Source organism: Bubalus bubalis, chromosome 1 (assembly GCF_019923935.1).
Source record: "Bubalus bubalis isolate 160015118507 breed Murrah chromosome 1, NDDB_SH_1, whole genome shotgun sequence".
Lineage (NCBI taxonomy): Eukaryota > Metazoa > Chordata > Mammalia > Artiodactyla > Bovidae > Bubalus > Bubalus bubalis.
In genome coordinates, this window is record NC_059157.1 from 135432372 (window position 1) to 135451933 (window position 19562).

A 19562-nucleotide genomic window follows, 5' to 3' on the forward strand; every position below is an offset into this window, starting at 1 on the left:
TTTCGCTATTGTAAATAGTGCTATTATGAACATCAGAGTGTGTGTCTTTTCAAGTTAGAGTTTTCCTTTTTTCCCAGATGCATACTGAGGAGTGAAATTGCTGGATCATATGCTAGTTCTGTTTTTAGTTTTTTAAGGAACTTACATACTGTTTTCCATAGGGGCAGCATCAGTTTATATTTTCAAAAGTGTAAGAGAGTTCCCTTTTCTCCATACCCAGCATTTGTTATCTGGAGACTTGTTGATAATAGCCTTCCTCACTGCTGTAAGGCAATGATGCCTCATTGTGGCTTTGATTTACATTTCCCTAATAATTAGCCATGTTGAGCATTTTTTCATGTGCCTGTTGACCATCTGTATATCTTCTTTGGAGAAATGTCTTTTTAGGCCTTCTGCCCATTTTTTGATAAGGTTGTTTATTTATTTATTTTTTATATTGAATTGTATGAGCTTTTGTATATTTTGGATATCAACCCCTTATCAGTTGCATCATTTGCAAATATTTTCTTCCAGTCTATAAGTTGTCTTTTTGTTAATGGTTTCTTTTCCATTGTGCTTTTAAGTTTGATTAGGTCCCATTTATTTTCACTTTTATTTCATTTGGCTTGGGAGACTGTGTGACCAATGTTTTTAGGTTAAGGGCTAGATCATAAATATTTTCAATTTTGCAACTTCTCAGCTCTGCCTTTGTGGTATGAAAGCAGCCACAGACAATATGTAAGCAAATGAGTGTAACTCTGCTTTGTTGCTGATGTTTAGTCCCTAAATCATGTCCAATCCTTTGCAACTCCATGGACTGTAGTCCACCAGGCTTTTCTGTCCATGGGATTTTCCCAGACAAGAGTACTGGAGTGAATTGCCATTTCCTCCTCCAGAGGATCTTCTCAAACCAGGGATCGCACCCGTGTCTCCTACCAACCATTGCTCCTGCATTGGCAAGTGGATTTCTTTACCACTGAGCCACCTGGAAAGCCCAGGTGAGCCCACAGAGGCAGGTGGTGGGACTTAGGCGTACTAACCATTGGTACTGAGATAAATATGCTTAGATCCATGCCTCGATCCATATAATGTAAACAGAAAAGTGTGAACTTACAGAAAGAATACAAAATTATAAGACATGAGAAAGGATTATTATTCTGGCTGTAAAGGGCAACAAATTAAGAGCTATTGTTGAGTTGAATGAGATCATCGAATTTAAATCTTCAGCCTAATACTCAGCACACAGGGCATGTTCTAGGACTGGGAATTATATTAACATAAGAGCAATATAAAAATAGTATAAATAAGCTGATAAGTTTAATTATATAAATATAACATCCTTTATATCTGCTCAGTAAAAATCAGTTAAGATAAAATGGAAAATCATATAAAAACATATATAAGCTCTGTAAATGTAGCATACTACTGCTTCATCAGCCTGAGGTACTCATAAGGCCATATCTCACTATCAGGAAATTGTTTCTTTCATCCCGTGGAGTCCCTTCATCCATAGGTTTACTCAGTCCAAGATATTAGTCTACAGTATGTTGACTTCGAGAACTGAAAAATCTAACTAGTCTCCAGTAAGCCTGATGCTCCTGCAGAGTCTTGTGAAGCTCTGGGAATTCTGCTGTTTGCTTTGTAGTACATGGTATCTGATATGTTGAGCTGTTCTAGGGTTGATGGCTCTGCAGCTCAGGTGAGCTCCTTTCTACTGGCTAATACCTCTGCTGCCACAGAGCTGCTGCCAACACTGTTATGGGGAGGGGGACCCAGGGTAGGCAGTGTGGGACATCTGGGAGCCCTGCCTCTTCCATCTGCTGCCTAAGGCCATATTGTTTCCACTGTCTTATCATTCCCAAAGTCTGTCTGAAGTACGCTGCGCCTTCATTGCTTCTCTTGACATCTTTCTGGTCCTGTAGTTTGCTACTCAAGGCTCCTTACAAACATTTCTGAACAGACTGGCATAGGTGGTTTCCCCAAGCTCTGGGCTTATCAGTTACCCCAGGTCACTGTGATGGTTAATTTTACATGTCAGCTTGGCTAAAGGGTGCCCAGATGGCTGGAACAAACATTATTTCTGGGTGTGTCTAGGAGGATGCTTCTGGAAGAGATGGGTTTGATCCAGTAGACTGAGTAAAGACAGCTGGTTGATGCCCAGCCACATGGGTAATGGCAACCTGCTGAGGGCCCAGACAAAACAAAAAGGGTGGAGGAAGGGTGACTTCTCTTTCACTGTGAGTTGGGTCATCCATCTTCTGCCCTTGGACATTGGTGCTGCTGGCTCTCGGGCCTTCAGACTCTGGGGTTTACCCTGCACTCCTCCCCTAGACTGGGAGTTACACCATTGGCTCCCCTTGCTTTCAGATCTATTGACTTGGACTGGCTTCCCTGGTGGCTCAGTTGGTAAAGAATATGCCCACAATGTTAGGGACCAGATTTGATCCCTTGTGTTGGGAAGATCCTCTGGAAAAGGAAATGGCTACCCACTCCAGTATTCTGGCCTGGAGAATTTCATGGACAGAGGAACCCAGAGGGCTACAGTCCTTGAGGTCACAAAGAGTCGGACGTGACTGAACATTAATACTTTCTTAGTTCTGCAGTTTGCCAACCACAGATTGTGCAGGTTGTGGGATTTTTGGCTTCTGTAACTGTATGAGCCAATTCTTATAATAAATTTCCTCTTAAATATATCTATATATATATATATCCTACTGGTTCTATTTCTCTAGAGAACTTTAATAGAGAACTTTAATTACTACATAAATATTATGAATAAAGTATTAATAACATAAAGTGAATAGAAACCTATACAGACAATACTTAAAAACAAATGATTAAATACAAATTCTGAATCTTTCCTGTCCCCTGTGGGGTAGAATGCAGTTTCTGGCCCTTCCTTTTTAGTTCAGTTCTTTTTTTGTGGCCCTCCAATGTTGAGGCACTTAGGGGAGAGAGGTGAGTTGGTATTTTTGCCAAAAATGAACTTTGAAAACAAATGCCACAGGCTTCTAGCCAGACATTTGTTGTTATTCAGTCGTTAAGTCATGTCCGGCTCTTTGTGACCCCATGAACCGCAGCACCCCAGGCTTCTCTGTCCATCACTATCTCCCTGAGTTTGCTCAACTCATGTTCAGTAATACCATCCAACCATCTCATTCTCTGTCACTCCGTTCTCCCCTTGCCTTCAGTTTCCCCAGAATCAGAGATTGGCCACTGGTTAAAAATCTTTGACCAAAATGTTCACTTTCTAAAAGAAATTTAAGTGTCAGTTCTAATAAAACCCTAGAGAAATAAGCTTTGATAGGTGATATTTATCAAATGGACCCTAAACTTATTGGGGAATATGACCTTGAAAAGCTGTACAAGCTGATAGTCATACTCACAAGTTTTTCAAAATAATCTTGTTTCCTCCTTTATATCACTAGTAATAAATTTTCTTTGTATGAAAAGAAGCAAATACAAATAAATGCTAAGGTAAGAGCCTGGGCTCTGAAGACGGTTAGCTAAGTTAAATCCCAGCCCTGCCACTTATCAGGGTGACCTTGGGTAAGCGTTTTACCCTTTCTAAACCTCAGGTTCTTCTTTTGAAAAGAAGCAAGTAATAGTCTCTCTCTCAGGGGGTTTCTGTGAATACTCGATGAGGTCGTGCCTGCAGAGTGCTTTGCCAGCACTGTGACTGCTGTCAGTTATCATTTTTATTACTCATAATCACAGCACTTAGGGATCGCTGCTGCAAACATTTTGATGTTTAGGGGATCCTGATTATCTGAATATTTATTTTCTGAGTTTCAGCAGTTACAAAATTTTTCAAACACAGCTGCATAAAAATATTCACTAATAAACTGACCAGTTAGAAAATGTCTGCTCTTAGACATTTCCTGCTTAATCCTTGTGTCCAGCTACCCAGACTATTCACGCCCAGTGTTCCAGTGCAAAACCGAGGCAAATTGAAATTTCAAATTTTACAGGGGATAGGGGGTTTCAAGTAAGTGATGTTGGGGGACTTAATATTGAGAAATGAGGGTCTGGCAGAGTTAGACTAGTTAACAATTGAAGAGTGGAAAATAAGCCTTGATAGTGGCCTGAGAGGCCCTTTGAAAGGGAATGATTTGAATATCAAAGGACTCAGAGAAACCCTTAGGAGAATTGAAGCCCTTAAATATTTCTATAAAATCGACTCTTTAATCTTGCTTTTTAGACAGGAACTAATTTTGCTAGATAGTTTTTCTAGATGGACTCCATTTCTTCACTGCCTGGGGCCATCAAAGTGTGACTTGAAGTGGACGCTTCAACATAAGCTCTGTAAATACTGATTTTGAAGACATTGAGGTCTACAGTGATACCTTTTTGTCCTCACCTTTTCCCAGACAGGGACCTTACATGACAAAAAGGACTGTGACTCTATGGAACCATAACCTATTTTTTAAAAAGATCAAATCTCTTTGCTTTTGAGGGCAGTCTTTTGAGTTTTTGGTAGCAGAGCTCTGTTTTTAGTAGTAGATCCCATTGAGAAACTGAGGACAACTATGCTCAGCCCAGAAAAATGAGCATAATTGTCATCAGTCCCTGGTGGCTAAGATGGCAAAGAATCCACCTGCAATTCAGGATACCTGGTTCGATCCCTGGGTCAGTAAGATCCTTTGGAGAAGGCAATGACAACCCACTCTGGTATTCTTGCTGGAGAATTCCATGGACAGAGGAGCCTGGGGGGCTGCAGTCCATGGGGTCTCAGAGTCAGACATGACTGAGTGACATTCACTTTCTTCACTTTCAGAAAAATGAACATTTGTACCCACTGTGAAAATTTTCATACAGTTTGAAGGGAGGCCCAATGAAATCCATTTACAAATTACAGGTTAAGAAACCACATATTGTTATATTTCAATATCTGAAAGAATTTGCTTTCTTAAATTTTCAGACTTGCATGAGCTTTTTTTTTTTTAATGAATTACTTTTAATTGGAGAATAATTACTTTACAATATTGCTGTGGTTTTTGCCATACATCGACATGAATCAGCCACGGGTGCACATGCGTCCCGTCCTAAACCCCTCTAGCACCTCCCTCCCCACCCCATCCCTCTGGTTTGCTCCAGAGCACCAGCTTTGAGTGTCCTACTTCATTGCATGAGCTTTAATTTGATATATATGTTAATAAACATTTGCTCTTTGCCTGTATCTGTGGGAGATAAAGGAGAAGTATTGGACATAGCTCCTGAGTTTCCTCTAGACCAAGAGAACACCCAGAAGGTACAGATAGGGTATTGTGAAGCAGAAAGACATTGTCAGTCTATCTAGGCAAGGAGTTACCTCAAAGATGTCATCTACAGAAGGTATTAATATTAGGATCTAGCTTATAGTGAGGCGAGGCAGTGGTAGGGGCCCAGCTAAAGCCTCTATCCAGTTCAGGATACAAAAAGTGAGCAGCCTGTTCATCTGCCTGCTCAGTCGAGGCACCTGTATGGTGATGGCAACCACCATGGGCTTCTCCCTCAGTAAACATACCTGCGAAAGCTCTTGACTTTGTAATGAAAATCAAAACCCAAAGTGAATGAATATATATGATCAAAAAAAGCCAAAGTTGTTCAGTTAAGCATCACACCCACACCTGTATACATATATACAGGATTTAAAAATAATTTACACGTCTAGTTCCCCTGGCTGGTGCTAGTGTTCCCCATGAATTCCTTCTCTTTAGGATATTGCCAAAGCCATCAGCCAGGTGGCATGACTTATTTCTGCACAAGTTCTGGAAGGTGCAGCTCTCCTTACTATAAATTCACTGTGCAAAATGCAATAAAATGAATTCTCCCTCCCACTGTTGCTGGTCTCACAGGCTTCTGGGTTCCAGCAGGAAAGGATTGCCTTTACTTAGAAGAACCCTTCTCTGTGGCTTTGTGTCTCCTTCCTCTCTTTTACTATCTACTTTTTCTACTGCTGGTAGCAAATGTTAAACAGAATTGGCTTGTTGCCTTGCCAAAATGTTGCTGTTGAGCTATTTAATCTTCAGTACAGCTGTAGCCCACCTGCAGATTAGCAGACACTTTTGGCTTGATTGACACGAGGAAGAGTGAAAGGAACTGAAGACAAGACTAACATACAAGAGAAGCCAGTATAAGACAGTGAATGGCCCAGTGCTTGATTATGTAATAACAGAATATGAGCAGAATCATGTGAGAAGGCTTTGTAATGCAGGGGGACGTGAGTGTAGTATTGACGTCTAGGTGATGATCATGTAAATCTCGACAGACAGGCTGGATGTGGAAGGAGGATGGAGGAGGTCATCTATTTCCTAGGAAGGCAATGTGATGCAGAGCGAAGAGCAGGAAGCTACAGTCCTTTCATCACACACATATTTAGTGAGAGCCTGTTATGTGCAGTCACTGTGCTGGGTCTAGGCCCATGGGTAGTGAACTCAAGTTCCCACTCCGTAGAGGATTCATGAGCTAGGATAAGACTTGTGTTTAAACCTGACTCTACAAATTATCTTGTTCACATGGAGAGAATTTCTCAACCTCTTTGAGCCTCAGTCTCCTTGTTTATAACCTGAATTATACTAATTTCTTGAGTTTGGTTTGGAGTAGAATAATGTAATGGAATCACTTAATAAGCTCTAAAATTCAATGCCAATTTTAGTTACTACTCCAACTAGCACGTGATAGGATGTATTGTTTTTTCAATCCTGGATTTTAAAATATGAATTCTTGGAAGAAGAGAAAGTTGTCATCTGGCTGGAGAAGGATCCAGTAAGATGCTGGCACTGAGCTTACCTGTCCTTCCTCTACCTGAGATCTAGGTCCGGGATGACAGGCTTGGCTCGGGGCAGAATTAAAGGGGGGTGAGCAGAGGGAAAGGAGAAGAGTAGCTCAACATAAAATGAATGGCCAGAGATGGCGAATGAAACACTACGGAAGAAATGGCAGCTCCCACCAGGTTATATGGGGGAGGGGTGGGACACAGATCACAGGAAGTGTGTCACTCAACTTGTATTGAAGAATCTGGTGCGCTTTGAGCTCTTGGATGAAGTTGAAACAATGTATTTTTAGAAAGTTCATCATTAGTAGTGCTGTTTCCCAAAGCCCACAGTGTTTAAGATCAGCTACAGATACTATATTTCTTCCTGATAGCTTAGGTTTGAAAGCTATGGCTTTCTTTCTTTTATGTCTTTAGAATTTTCTATATGGTTTATTGGTTCTAGTGACCAAAGTACCTTCATCAAGCTGCAATTAAGCTTGGGACTGAGCCATGTGCCTCTGTGGGAGGTAATTATAAAAGCTGGATTAATTTGCCATTGAATTATTTATGTAAACATAAATTTTGCAGAGGCAATTAAACCTCAGGTATTTCTTAAGGCATAGATAAATCAATTTACATTGTGTTCATGCAGTTCATTTCAGAGGAAATGTTTGACAGGAAATAGAAATCTTTGTCAAAAGGCAAAATACCCTAAGAATCCATCCCTCCATTAATTTTCTTTGCTCTCTAAACATACCCTGTAAAGTAATTTTGTATTTTATTGTAATTCCTTCCAACTGCCAGAGATAATAAGTCAAAAGACATTGAGAGTTTTCTCTTGTCAATACCAGGAAGTCAATCTTCTGTCTATTTTGGTATAATTTAGCGCAGTGAGAATCAACTGATTTCACAGATATTAACTTTATCGAATATACAAACGGAAGTGTTATAGGGAAAATAATTTCTCAGTGAACAGCAGAGATAACTTAGCAATCAGAAAATGCAATCTCCTTTTGGTCTCAAAACTTACTCAAAGGCTGGAGCGAGCCTGAAATCTACCCCTCCCCCCCCCCCCCCCACTTCTCCCCCACAAAGCAGTGATTTACAGAAATGAAACCTGCAGGATACATATTATGCAAACATTCTGGGGAAGTGAATCATAGCACAACCAAACTAAAATTGATGGAGCTGCAGTGAAAATAAAGTTATTAAATTTGTGGTGAAGGGGAAATGCAAAAGGTACCACTCTAATGGCATCTCATATATAAAACCCATCAGCTGCTTCTGAAGAAGCTGTTACTTGCAGCCATCGCATCCTCTGCCCTTCTTCTCTCATCACATACTTCCAGCTCTGTCTTAATATCTGGCCTTCCCTCATCAAGGCAGTCAAGATTTCAGATCCTTTATTTTTACCCCAGCTCCAGTTTCAGCAGGATATCATACGTATTTTTTCCTTATATACAGGGCCGCCAAAGTCAGCTCACAGCCTTCATTCAAAGTCACTCTGACTCAACTCAGGTGATATTTTCCAGAGCAACTGAATTTTTCATAAATCTAAATCATCTTTATCTAGATCTTTCCTGGGGTAGACACATTGAAGTAGCCTAAGCAGAGAAGTCGAAGACTTCAAAGATGCTAATTGAAATGAACAGAAGGCAATGGCACCCCATTCCAGTACTCTTGCCTGGAAAATCCCATGGATGGAGGAGCCTGGTAGCCTGCAGTCCATGGGGTCGCTAAGAGTCGGACACAACTGAGCGACTTCACTTTCACTTATCACTTTCATGCATTGGAGAAGGAAATGGCAACCCACTCCAGTGTTCTTGCCTGGAGAATCCCAGGGAGGGGGGAGCCTGGTGGGCTGCTGTCTATGGGGGTTGCACAGAGTCGGACACGACTGAAGTGACTTAGTAGCAGCAGCATTGCATGTTAAAATAGAAGCTACAGGAAGGTAAGGACATCTCATTATTGACTGAACAGTGAGAATCACTTTTGGTTCAAATTGGTGCTTTGCATATTACTGATAATAAATGATGCATAACGGATTTCAAGTGCCTGGGCTTCGTTATGTGGGGGCTACAAGAGGAGTTAGAAGTGGAAGAGACAAGCTCAAGAATTTACCATACTTTCAGCTTCTATGGGAAGCTGGAACACAAGGTCTATAACCCCATTCTAGTCTATCCTCTCTCACATAAGAGAGTGGCTTTGTTGGAATGCAAATCTCATCATAGCGTTCCTTGACTTAAGACAAATCTTTGGTTTTCTGCTGCTCTTGGTCTAAGGGACCAAATCTTTACTATGGACTGACAAGGCCCTGCATGGCCGGGTCCCTGTCTGCCTGTCCAGATTTATCCTGCTCTGCGTGCTGCAGCCATAGAGCCACTTCCTTGAAAACCCTGTACTTTTTCTGGCACTGGGCCCTGCACATGCCACTTCATCCGCCTGGATACCCCTTCTCTCTCCCTGCCCTAATCCACTGCCTCTTACCCATTTTTCAGGTCTCAACACAAACTTCATATTTTTAGGAAGAACTTAGATCTTTGCAATGTGCGCAGACCGTTCTCCATGAATTTCTTTCCTTCCTCATTGATCCAAGTTTTCTAAGCAAAAGACATGCTGGAATAGCAAACACCCTTGGAGGCTTCCCAGGTGGCTCAGGGGTAAAGAAACCGCCTGCCAATGCAGGAGACCCGGGTTTGATCCCTGGATTGGGAAGATCCCCTAGAGAAGGAAATGACAACCCACTCCAGTATTATTGGACTTCCCTGGTGGCTCAGATGGCAAAGAATCTGCCTGCTGTAGAGGAGACCTGGGTTCAATCTCTGGATCAGGAAGATCCCCTGGAGAAGGGAATGGCAACCCACTCCAGCATTCTTGCCTGGAGAATTCCATGGACAGAGGAGCCTGGTGGACTCCAGTCCATGGGGTTGCAAAGAGTCAGACATGACTGAGCGACTAACACTCACAGTTTGGAAGCTAGAGCTAGTGTTTCCCTCAAGAGAGATTGCAGGCATACCTGCCGGAGAGACCTGGGAGTAAATCTCTCTCCTGCCCTCTCCATTCCAGAGGAGTAATGATTTGTCCCCTTCTCCTGTGGAGGAGATAGATTTATATTAATTTCACTTTCTTTCCTGAGGCATGGATAGATGGGCGACAGCCTGCTAAGAGCCAGTTTCCTGGAATCTGAGGCTTGTCTCCTATGGTGTACCTTACTGCAGAAGTAGGTAACATCCAGCAAATCCTGTTTCTCTGTGGCAACTGGGGAATAGGGAAGTGAAACAAAATACTGCCCAGGATGCTGTTTTGTTATGAGTAACAAATGATCACTATTTCTCATCCAGGAGTCTTATCTTGCATTTTCTGCCATTATACGTATGTAAAACCGGCAGACTATCTTGTCAGCTTGCAAGTTGGATAAAATTTCCGACCCTTCATGGTTTCTGATTTAACACACCCCTGGTCAGATTCCGTCTGTCCTAGCATCGTGTGCCACTCATTTATGGCATGTGTCAGTCAATTTTATATTTATCTGTTGTTGATTTGAGAAATGTTTCTCTCTCCAAGTAGGAGGGCAGTATGTTGTATTTTCTCCCCTGTTGAATATCTTGCCCCTAAAACAGTGCCCAGTGCAAGCCTTATTTGTTAAATGTGGAAAGAGCTTAATTCCAACTTAGAAGAGGAAGACAGGCTTCATAGAGAAGGAGACACGTGAAGGGGGCAGGAAATAGCTGGAAACAGAGGATGAGTGTGTCTGGCAGTGGGAACAGAGAAGTGAGTGTGGGATGGAGCAGTGTGGGCTGTGGGATCAGTTCCTTGTGGCTTGGGTGTGGACCAGTGTGTGTGTGGGGTAATAATGACAAGGAAGTAGTTTTCTTGGCAAATGTCACTCTGTTTCTGAATGTAATAAAGCATAGAAAATTCCCAAGGCTAGTGGAAATGAGAGATGGATGTGTTTATAGGGATTTCATTTCAGAAGGCTAAATAGAATCAGGAAGGGAAGGACTTAAAGGTACCTAAGGATTTGGGGTCTTTTTTTGTTTTTCTTAACATTGCAAGTGAGGAAAATGATTTATATCTTACTTTTTTTTTTTTTTTTCTTTTCCTGTGTGGTTGATGGGAGGAGGAAGATGTTAGCTGAAGTATGCTTTATTCTTGAATTTAGTGATGGTTAATCCCAAGGCATTTTAGGACTAGGAGAAATAAGAAAAACTTTGGGACAGAAAGCAAAATAACTAACTCTGGAAGATGACAGTAACTCTAGTTTGTAAATGAGAAGGTGGGGGCTGGGGTGATGCCGTAGACTGTTGATATCTGTAGTCGCAGCCCCAGTTCCATGGTTTCTCTGGGTTCTAGGGTTCTTCACAGAGAAGGGATGTAGGTGTGCTCCTTGATGTGATGAGGCAGCTTTGAAGTAACTCCTCCAGGTGCAAAATTAAAGCATAGATTGAGCTTAATTTGAACATTCCTGACAGAGTTAAAAATGCTTTTGTGTTTTCTTTATTTGTTCCTTAACTTAATTCAAAAATAGAATTGGGAATTAAGTGAGCTCTCTGGCAGTCTCCTAAGGAAAAAGTGTAAGAATATAAAATCATTTCTCAAAAGCCTACAAGAAAATCTTTTCTCAGAAATCATCTTCAGCAATTCTGTGTACAAAAAATTATCTTTAATGGGACTGTCATGAATAAGCCTCTATCCTTTTTAATATTTTAGGGCCCTCATTAATTCTTGTTCTTTTGAACCTGGTAAAAATCTCTAGGGTTTTTGATTCATATAAAGCTGCTTGTCTTTTTTAGTAAATGGCCATAGATAGCTATGCCTCTTAAAAGTAATAAGGTTGGCTTTTTATGGCTCTCCAGTTTCTTACCTCAGTTTCTGTTGCTGTGGGTATACCTAGTTTGATTCCAGCAGCATTTCCTCCCTTCTATGCTGTGGTCATTAATCTTCTTTGAAAGGAGAGTCCAGATGAAGCAAGCTGGTTGGAGGCGTGTATAAAGTAAATGTAGATCAGCTACGAGTGATGGCTTAGGGAGCCAGATCAGTTAGGATCAGGTTGCGCTGCACATAATAGAAAAATCCATAATAACGTTATTAAACAAGACATATTTGTTTCTCACATAACATACATCAGAAAGGTAATTCAGGGCTGCTGCTTCTGGGGCTAAGTCGCTTCAGTCGTGTCTGACTCTGTGCGACCCCCATAGACAGCAGCCCACCAGGCTCCCCCGTCCCTGGGATTCTCCAGGCAAGAACACTGGAGTGGGTTGCCATTTCCTTCTCCAATGCATGAAAGTGAAAAGTGAAAGTGAAGTTGCTCAGTCATGTCCAACTCTAGTGACCCCATGGACTGCAGCCTACCAGGCTCCTCCGTCCATGGGATTTTCTAGGCAAAAGTACTGGAGTAGGGTGCCATTGCCTTCTCTGAATTCAGGGCCAGTATGGTACTATGGCAGATTTTATTTTCTGAAGATGGTCATAATGATACCTTCTGCTTTTCTTAAATTATGATCTTTCCACTCCTTGTCCTTCTCTTTCAGAGGTGAATCTGAGACCCCTCTCCTTGTATCTGGGCTGGCCTCAGCCAGGAGAGTGAGTGCAGCAGTGTGACACCATGTATCTTCTGAGGCTTGGGCACAAAAGGCTATGCAGTGACTGCTCGTTTCTGCTGCCATGCTGTGAGGAAGCCCAGGCCACACTAGGAAGCCATGAGTAGGAGACTGGGCCACGAGCAAACACGAGCCTTCACATACATGAGTGAGGAAGCCTACAGGATGACTCCAGCCCCACGAGAGCAACCCTGAGCAAGAACTGCCTCACTGAGCCCAGTCCACCCCTAGAACCATAAGACATAATGATAGTAGATAACTGCTGTTTTATGTGACTAAATTTTGGCTGGTTTGTTACTCAGAAATATAAGATTGGAAGAGGGAATCAAGAAAGGCATTAATGACATGGACTCCTTCCAGCTCTCTGCTCTGTTATCTCTAGCACAGCTCTATCATCCTCTTATATCAAGATGCTGCTGGAATTCCAGTCATCACATCTGCATTCCCAGCAACAGGATGGAGGCATAGAAGAATACTGTACCTTCTCCCTTTCAGGGTAACTGTTTGGAATTCCATACAATCCCATTTGTGGCCAGAAATTTAGTCACATTGTCACTCTGAGGAGCAGAAAAAAAGTATGTTAGTGGCTCAGTTATGTCCACCTCTTTGCCACCCCATGGACTGTAGCCCACCAATTTCCTCTGTCTATGGAATTCTCCAGGCAAGAATATGGGAGTGGGTTGCCATGCCCTCCTCCAGGGGATCTTCCCAACCTAGAGATTGAACCTTGGTGTCCTGCATTGCAGGTGGATTCTTTACCATCTGAGCCACTAGGGAAGCCCTTTAGCAGCAGGGAAGACTGAAAAATGAATCCTTTATTTTTGATTGTAATATACCCAGCTAAAATTTGGGCTTTTGGAGAATGAGCAGAATGGCTGTTGGATTAGACAGTTGGTAGATTTCAGATCTTTTCATGAGCCAAGTATATGAGTTTTAATGCCTGGAAACTGGCACTGTTTTACTGTATTCACAGTATTCGGGGTTGATGGATAGATGACTTCTGTCTACAACTTTCCATATAACTGGAATGTCAGTATGCTTATTCTGTTATTTCTGTGTTTCTTGGTAGTTGATAAGCAATGCCTGATAAAACTCCTTCAGATCTCCTCTTGAAACACCCACAGATAACCACCAAAAAATTGGCACAAAAGGCATAAACTTAGGGAAAAACAAAGGTAGTTGAGACCAAGAAGACTGTACTTTTACTGCGACATGGTTGGGTTTTGGTTTTGAAAAACATTGTGTGACTTCACATACTCCATCCTCAGAGCCAGAACAGTGGAGAGAGGGGAAGACTTGGATGAAGACCAATGATCCCCCTTAATTTTGGGACTCGAGTCCCCCACAATCAATGCATCAGGGAACTGGCTATCATTGGCCTAGGAATCATCTTCTGAACCATCCACATCTGTTCTGTGTTCCTTGAATCTTCCCCCTACCATGATTCTTCCCCTCTGACTTTCATTATGGGGTTGATTCAAGGAAGACAGCTTCCAGGATTCAATATAGCTGATAGGCTATCTTGCAGGATGGACTATGCGGACCTGTGTCATTGAAGATTCCATCACTTGAGAAAGGCCCTTATAAAGGCAGAACCAGGAAAAAGGGAGAGAGGCCAGAGCAGACCATGCTGGGGTGGGATGGTCTGGCTCCTCATGGTGAACTCTTCACTGAAAGACTCAGAAAATGTGTAGGAGAAGAGTTCCACTGATAAATGTTGGAGGGCAAGACTGGGTGTACTAACGTTCTTTCTGGGTTTAGATCAGAGAGAGGAAAGTGTCTAGTTCCCAAGTGGCCCCGGAGGGGCTGAGTGAGCCTCTCACCCTCCTCCCCTCTGTGTAAAGAGAGAGAGAGAGTACTCATCTCATTCAGAGCACAGCAAACGAACCTCCCTTAGACTCAATCACATGGAGAAAATTCACAGACATAAACCTTACCAAACCAGTATCATATATTTATTTATTTTTAAAGGACGTAGACAAAAAATCTTATGGGAGTTTCTCAGAGGCATTAAAGATTCTGTCTAATGTGTTTGCTGTCCCACAAGCATACCCACAGGCTTGTGTGATGAGAACTGATGTTCAGCATGAGATCCCACAGACACTGCAAGATTTTCAGTCATCAAATATTCAATTATGTTCTCTATGTTCTATTTACTAAAGCGGAGAAGCAGACATTAAAAAAAGGATTTCCATAATAAGAATTGGTTTTAGTTTCACAGTTTTACTCTCCTGGTTGCATTTGTTTGCTAGTGTAATTTAGAGTCCCACCAGAAAGCAACCCAGACAATGCCACGAACAAGGAGAAAATGTTGTACATTTGCTTTGGGGTGACCTAGAAACAGAAAAACATAAAAAATTTAACCACTCCACAGTCTCCAGTCACAGCATTTCAATCCTCTGTTCATCTCTCCTTTTATTGTTGGGTGCACTTCCTTTTAACCTGGGTCAGTGGAGATAAATGGTTATAGAATTTACTTCGTTACTGCTCATTTTAGTTTGCCGTTCCAATGTTTTGTTATGAACTGAATGCTTGGGTCCTTTCAAAATTTGCATATTGAGGTCCTAATCACCAAAGTAATAGTATTTGGAGGTAGGGGGGCTTTAGGAGGTAATTAGGGTTGGAATCATTCAAGTTGGTGGGGCCTCAGGATAGATCTGTGGCCTTGTAACAAAAGGAGAAATCTTTCTTTCCTTAGCGTGTGAGCATACAGTGAGAAGGCAGCCATTGGCAAGAAAGGCAGACAGTTCTCACCAGAAACTGAACTGGCTGGCATCTCAGTCTTGGATTTTCCAGCCTCTAGAACTATGCGAGGGCTTCCCAGGCAGCTTCAGTGGTAAAGATTCCACCTGCCAATGCAGGAGACCAAGGTTTAATCCTTGGGTTGGGAAGATCCCCTGGAGAAGGAAAAGGCAACCCACTCCAATATTTTTGCCTGGGGAAATCCCATGGACAGAAGAGCCTGGAGGGCTACAGTCCATGGGGTCGCAAAAAAGTCAGACAGGACTCAGCGACTAAAGGACAACAGCGCTGTGAGAATGTATATTTCTGTCATTAAGTCGCCCAATTTACGATACTTAGTTATGGCAGCCCAAGTTAACACAGATTTCTATCTAATAAAGATGCTGATGGTAGCTAACATGTGGATTCTAGCCATTTGCTGTGAAAGTGACTCAGTCATGTCCGACTCTTTGTGACCCCATGGACTGTAGCCTGCCAGGCTCCTCTGTCCATGGGATTCTCTAGGCCAGAATACTGGAGTGGGTAGCCGTTCCCTTCTCCAGGGGATCTTCCTGACCCAGGGATTGAAGCCTGGTCTCCTACATTGGAGGCAGATTCTTTAACATCTGAACCACTAGGGAAGCCCAGCCAATTGATAGGCATGGTCTTTGATGGCTTACGTGCGTAAATGTTTTTAATTGCCAAGTCAGCACAATGGGTCAGGTATTAGTCACTGGTCCTATTTGAAAGAGAAGCAGAGGTTAAGTTACTGAACCGAGGCCCTTTGGTCAGTAAGTGGCAGAGCTGGGACTCGAACCCAAGACTGTGATCCGAAGGACTCTGTACTTTTCCAATACTAGATACAGTACTTCAGTTCTGAAAGCCAGCAGTTAATAACTGTAGTTGGCATGCATATTATGCTTTGGTCTGTAAAGTGTGTATCTGTTTGCATTTGCTTCTCTCAGCCTCCCCAGGAATGGCTGTTAATTGAACTTGCCTCAAGCGTAGGCATCCCTGGGTCACATGGAGTGCTTTTTCCTCACCCACCCTTTCCCCACCTTCCAGACACTCCGAGCCCACCCTCTCCTTTCAGGCCTCACCATGTCATTGTAGGTTGGCTGTGTTCAATGCCAGGACACAACATGCTTGCCGTGGGCTCTTCTGGTTTCTGGAACCCACATGCCCATCAGGCCCTGTTGATACCCTCCTGCTTCTCTCAACCAGTGGCTGCTGGGAGTTGATGTATAAATTCCTTGGCCCCCTCGCTCTGGGAGGCATGCTTCTGAGGATGTTCCTCACAGGCTTGTAAGTTCTCCTTCTGGGTGGTGTGGCACTCTGATTGCTTGTAGGGGTAACTTGCTTGAGTACACAGACTTTAGAGCCTGCCTTCTCTTCCCTTGTCCCCCACCCCCAAATAAAGTACCTGCGCTTGAATTCCTTGTCTCACATTCTGCTTGAAGTGAAGTGTTAGTCATTCAGGTGTGTCTGACTCTTTGCCACCCTATGGACTGTAGCCTGCCAGGCTCCTCTGTTCATGAAAATTTCCAGGCAAGAATACTGAAGTGGGTAACCATTCCCTTCTCCAGGGGATCTTCCTGACCCAGGGATCGAACCTATGTCTCCCGCATTGCAGACAGACTCTTTACCATTTGAGTCACCAGGGAAGCCTAGGGAAGAACAAAATCAAGGTGGCCCTGTGTTCTTGGGTGACCATGATGATGTACTTTATCTGGCACTTTAGCATACCGCTATTCTAACTTCTCTCCCCAGTCATGTTGTGAGAGTATATTTTCCCCTTCCTGACACCTAGACTCTCATGTGTGTGTGTTTCTATATATTCATCCACACCAAGTGGCTTGTGAGATCTTAGTTCCCCAACCAGGGATCGAACTTGCATCCCCTGCCTTGGAAGCACAGAGTCTTAATGGCTGGACCACCAGGGAAATCCCTGAGTCTTGTGTGTTTTGAATTCAAGAGGGATGTTAAGGAGATGGGCCAGCCTATTCATTGGAGCCTCTGGGGACAGGGCTGGGTGCATGCCAACACTCTGGGCTCTTACAGTGACTCACATAGCCCTCGCTGTGTATCGCTCATTCTCACTCTTAATCACAGGCTCTCTTGAGATGCTTGATGAACTCTTGAGTCTAGGTTTGGTCACTCATTTGAAGCATCGGTTATCTTGATAGCAGCAGCTCTCTCACCCTGATTTTGAATTTCTCCTGGAACTGAGTGCTTCATAGATGCTTCCCAGATGCTTGAGTTTGGAAGTGTGGATACTGGTTTTGATTTTGTAAGTTATTCCACATGTGCTGTGTGCTTTCCCTTGAATATCTGTCATAACTGGGGTTGTTATTTATTAAAAGTTATTATTAAAGTTATTTATCTAAAGTTCATTCAAAATTCTTTAATTCCAAGTTTGTGTTAGGCCTAAATGAAGGCTAGAGTTTATCTTTTGCAGAGGAATAAGGAAAAGAGGGCCTGTTAAGTCTGGCATAAACAGGTTTGTCTGGGAAATAGTTATCTAAGTAAGAGATTTTCTTTCATTGTTTAAGCTGCTAGTTCACATACACTTATAAGGAAAGCAGAAGCAAATGGAAACTTGGCTTCATTACAGTTTTTACAAACTGTTCTTATTTACTAATGCAGAATGTTTACCAGGCGACAGTGGTGTTTAAAGGAATAAATACAGGAGGATTCATTCATGGCCAGGGTTCATGACACATCTCTGCACTCATGATGGTGTCATCCTGGGATCCCTGACTGGAATCTGGATTCTCGGGTGCTGTGTTGTCTGTGTGTGTGCTTACTGAAGAAGGGGGAATTGGTTGAGCATGAAACTTGCCCTCATGGGTTGCTGTAATGTACACTTTTTGGGTGGCTGCCTGGCTCAGCACTCCAACCTGCTCTGATCCATAGTCAAGGACTCCCAGCTGCCATCTGCCATTTTTGGTCCTATATGATCTTGCTTTCTTGACAATGGATAAATTTTTTTCAGTGATATTCTCTGACTTATAAACTGAACCAGGCTTCCCTGGTAGCTCAGAGGTGAAAGCATCTGCCTGAAATGCAGGAGACCTGGGTTTGATCCCTGGGTTGGGAAGATCCCCTGGAGAAGGAAATGGCACCCCACTCCAGTATTCTTGCCTGGAGAATCCCATGGATGGAGGAGCCTGGTGGGCTACAGTCCATGGGGTCGCAAAGAGTTGGAAACGACTGAGCGACTTCACGTTCACTTTCACTATAAACTGAACCATCTAAATTCTCTGTCCTAGGAATTTTATAATTTGACCTAAAAGCAGTGAACCCCCAATTTATTCATGGGATATTAATTCCAACACTCCAGACGTTGTCCACTGTGGCTATACATTAAGATCAACTGGGGAGCTTTTGAAACATACTTAGTCATGGGCCCCAGCCCCAGAGATTTTGATGTAATTTGTCATAGTAAAGCCAGTACATTGCTTGTTTTTCACATTCACCCATGTGATTCTATTATGTAGTCGAGGTTACATAATAAGAAATAAGAAATTACCAATGAAGTCCGTCGAGCATCACAAAGTCCTCCTAGTGTCCTTTTAATAAATTCTTTATCTCTCTCCTTCAATGTCTCTGCATTTAGTCCGAGTCAGTGTTTATTTCTCTTAATATAGGTAATATGAGTCTCAGAATTACCATCTTTGAAATATTTTTGTTTATGGAAATATATCAGTTAGCCACATGCCTTCCTATTTTGCTGTTATGCATCTGAGTTTTTAAAAATAGCTATTTTAAAATTTTCTAATATATTTTTTAAAGGGTCATGCGTATTCCCTTAAGACATGACTATTTTGTTTCCTTAAGATTTTCAGGAACTAATTCTATGTCATTGTGTTAGCTTCCTTCCTATTTTTATGTCTGCATAATTCTTGTCACACTGGCCTGACTATAACTTTTGGGACTGAACAATGAATATGGACAGCTAGGATGTGAGAGTGTGTGTGTATTTTAGTAGAATTGCAGTGCCAGTCCTCACCTTAGTATGTTGTCAAATGCCTCATTTACCTTCCTTTCCTGGCTTTTTTCCTTATTTGCTCTACATGATTTCAAAGGTAGAAACTTTGAGCACTTTCTTGCTTACTATCAGTCTGAAAAGCAATTGCCAATAGGCTATACTAGTTTATATCATCAGACATACATAGATTCACACACACACATGGTCGAGTTTCAGTGCAGTCAAGTGGCCCAGTGTCTTTGGCATGGCTGCTAGTGGCCAGCTGAGACTCCTGATATCAGACTCAGTACGCGTGTATCCCCAGCTGTACTGACCAGCTGGCATATGGCACCATGCTGGCACAGGGTTCCTATCCGTCGGCCCCACAAACATGCAATTCCACCCGGGATAGAACCAGGGGGCCCATTAGTCCCTCTGCACTGTCACAGAAATGTCCTTTCACAATGGCTTGCAATAATTCTGTCAGTGTGAGGGAGATCCATTTAATAGCATAACTTACTTCAGAGCCTTAAGGTTCAGAGGACCCATGATT

General features: G+C 42.6%; 1 long non-coding RNA gene across 1 annotated transcript in view; it reads left to right on the plus strand.

The window, feature by feature from the left end:
• Window positions 1-17432, plus strand: part of LOC123334036 — a 33995-nt gene extending 16563 nt beyond the window's left edge. The window contains exon 2 of the long non-coding RNA XR_006551778.2: window positions 12250-17432. This is a non-coding gene — a long non-coding RNA (uncharacterized LOC123334036). The remainder of the gene's footprint in view (window positions 1-12249) is intronic.
• The last annotated feature ends 2130 nt before the right edge of the window (window positions 17433-19562 follow it).